This window comes from Cryptotermes secundus, unplaced genomic scaffold (assembly GCF_002891405.2).
Source record: "Cryptotermes secundus unplaced genomic scaffold, Csec_1.0 scaffold929, whole genome shotgun sequence".
NCBI lineage: Eukaryota > Metazoa > Arthropoda > Insecta > Blattodea > Kalotermitidae > Cryptotermes > Cryptotermes secundus.
The window spans coordinates 860,040-863,493 of NW_019725015.1; positions in this window are offsets into that span (position 1 = coordinate 860,040).

The following is a 3,454-nucleotide window of genomic DNA, read 5'->3' on the forward strand; positions in this document are numbered from 1 at the left end:
TGTTTTGAAAAATGGAATAAAAGACTAGACAAGTGTATTAGTGTAAGTGGAGTGTACTTTGAAGGGGATTGAAGGTTTGTGCTTAAAATTTGAATAAATAAGTTTAAAAAAAATAAGTTCGGTTTCTTTTGGGTATCCCCTCGTATATAGCAAAATGAATAATATATCTTAAAGAAATGCATTTACGATTGAAAATTTTATGTTCATGTTCACCAGTTCACTACAGGTAGGATTATATAGCAAAAGTAAGAGAAGGAATACACCTACAACAACAAAAGTGAATAACAACATAATGAAAATGAAATAGGTAAAGAAATGACATAAATAGTCCTACCAACATTCAATCATGATACTGAGTCTGCTTCTGAGAGTTTCACACTGAGGTGGATAACCTGAACTTTGCAAGTCAATTATAAAGTAGTGCCTCTTCATTCTTACCTACACATAAACACCAGTGTGTGTTAGAAAACAATTTCCCACAAAATTCTTGATTGAAATCTGATTACTTGAAGATAACAACAGTAAAGAACCAAGGGCATGTCAGTCAGGAGAAGAATGCATAGGATATTTTGGTAGGATAAATTGAAGGATCTGTTGGGGATACAAATAGAGTATTTAGATGGATGTTGGGAGAAATGGGGCCAAGTGGACAGGATTCTTTTATTATTATTTTTATTGGAGTGAGAGGCCGTTTGGTACTTTGGCTAGTTGTAGCTTATTGTACCAATTCTAGATGATGGTGCTGGTAGAGCAGTTGGTGGAACGAAGATTGGCAGGGGAAATCGAAGTACTTGGAGAAAATATCCCACATGACGCCCTGAACGCTAGCATAGGATCGTGTAGTTGAGAATAAGGGGCAATGAGTTCTGTGAAAACAATGCAGTGAGGTCGCGGGTTGCATGAAATGGTAATTTCTTCGGGCACTGAGCAGCTGTTTGCAGGGAGTCAGCACAATGAATTTCATGGCCGTAAATGTACAGGTGGGCGGCTATAAGACGCATTGGAGATTTCTCTGAGGCCAGGGACCATACAACAGTGCGTGTAAGTTCAAATTAAAATTTCCGTTAGTATAATGAAGCCTGTTAGCGCATATTTGCCGCAAGAAAATTCAGAGTTTCGGTCGAAGGCAAAACGTTTGCGCCAAGAGAAAAGGTGTTTGCTGCTGGCACCTATGTGTATGCGACTGAGAGCATAGAAGGGTATGTTCTTAGAACGCTGCAGCGAGGTCCGGATGCGATTGAGACGCAGTGTGAGCACTGGAACAAAAGAAATGAAATTTTATGTCAAGAGAGTTAGATCCGTTGAGTGTCATCTCGTATTGAACTGAGAAGAACCCCCTTCGCGAGTCATGTATAGCTTGTGTCTATTTTTCGGTAAGAGGATTAGATACATAAATGATCGAAATCAATGCCTTCAAACATTTATTAGAGCATGTCCATTAAAAAGTGAGCGATTAAGCTCTAAGATGAAATGTACCGTCCACAGAGCAGTATTTATGTCTGCAATGTCGTATGCTTGCCTTGGGATTTGCGGCAAATACCCACGTTTCGAAAGTGCAGCACTTGGAAATTAAGGTTCTACGCAACAACAGCAATATCCCAAGGCGTAGAGCTACCAGCAACCAGAAGCCACAGAAGATCGTGAAAATGAAAATGTTCGGAATACTGGATAAGGCGAAGCCTGACAAAACACAAGGCTTAAATTTTGCGGCGGTGAAGCTTACACTGTGTATGATCGTTGAGGTGACTAAATTGCCAGTCTAGCGTGAGGTAATGAAAATAAGGCAGAATCTGTTGTGAATTGACAGGCGGCTTATATATATTGCCAATAAAGCCATGTGCAGTATATGCAGAATGTTTCACGACTTTAGGGCATAACTGCAGGAGGTGATTTCCTAGGTCTTTGTGATCAAAAAAGTTCATATAAACATGTGTCCGATTTTGGACGGTTACGGAATAATGACCGTTTTAAACTCAGAATAGAAGGTAACGATTACTGACAATAAACGGAACAAATAATAAACCACCATAATACATGATACATTTAAAGTATGAATGTAAAGTTAACTTCGTGAAATTACCATTAATTTGAACTGATTGGTGCTCAAAGCTGATTTTCGAAAATGTCACCGCCGGCCGCAACATAGGCTGCTGTTCGGTTGTGAACCGCGCCGGACATACCAACCCACCTCCTCTCAAGTGTCGAGATAACGAGAACGCTCTCTGTCTGTAGCCGGCTGAAAATAGCGACCTGCCAGCTGATAGACGCGGTTAATACGAGGGCGTGTATGGGAATGAAAAAACGGTCATAACTCCGTAACCGTCCAAAATCGGACACATGTTTATATGAACTTTTTTGATCACAAAGACCAAGGAAATCACCTCCTGCAGTTATGCCCTAAAGTCGTGAGACACCCTGTATATCTTTAAGAACTATAAAGAGACATGAAGCTGAAAAGAATAGGCCGATACATAATGTCCAAAGAATCAATAATTGTATTGTAAATATATATGCACCACCAACATAAACTTTGGATGCTAAGATGCTACATTTTTTACTACACTTCGTGGCTTTCCGCGAGGTTTTAGTCTCGAGTGTCCGGGTTTTATTCCACAGATGGCGCTATCGTTAGATACTACATGTCTCCACAAATCTGTTTTCATTTCTATGCATTGCTAATTATATACTTGCTTTTGTTAGCTAGGATTGTAGCAAAAATTTCTACCTCCTTTTCTATCCTAGTTCCATGCATGTGCGTGTTTTATCACAGTTTTTATTTCACATTTTCTTGTTAACTCGCCGTGAATTAGCTTGGTCTCAAGTATTTAAATACCTGCGCGATATGAAGGTTCGGCTGGCACTCAGTGACTATTGATGAGGTTTTAGTCTCGAGTGTTCAAGTTTTGATCCGCAGATTGTGTTAAGTTTTTATTTCGCGCTGTTTTACGTTAGTCCCAAGTGATTAATGTTTAACGGCCGAAGTGCCCCGATCGAGCCAGTGAGGAGTATGGTCGTCGTGGCCGAAGTACGCCGTTTCGGATAGTCCGAAATTTAAACTTTTGCTACTAGAAGCGCATGCTGGTCACGGTAGCCGAGCGGTCTAAGGCAGGTACTGTCTTCGCCCGCTTGGAAACCGGGATCGTGGGTTCGAATCCCACTTAGGATATGGATGTTTAGTTTGTGTACAGGTAGATGCCTTGCGACGAGCTGATGACCCGCCCAAGGAAGCCTACCGAATGTGTCAGATCTAGAAAAATCGAAGTGAACGGAGAAGTTCATGGAGGTAGGCCTAGGTCCACGGGGGCTGTAGTGCCAAGGGGGAAAAAAAGTGGAAGCGCATGCACAGTCCTAAATATTTACTTTTAAATGTAGTAATTACCAGACAGATTTCAGTAAAACCATAGTAGAGGAATTAAATGGATACTTAAGTGAACAACCGGAGAATTTCATGGAG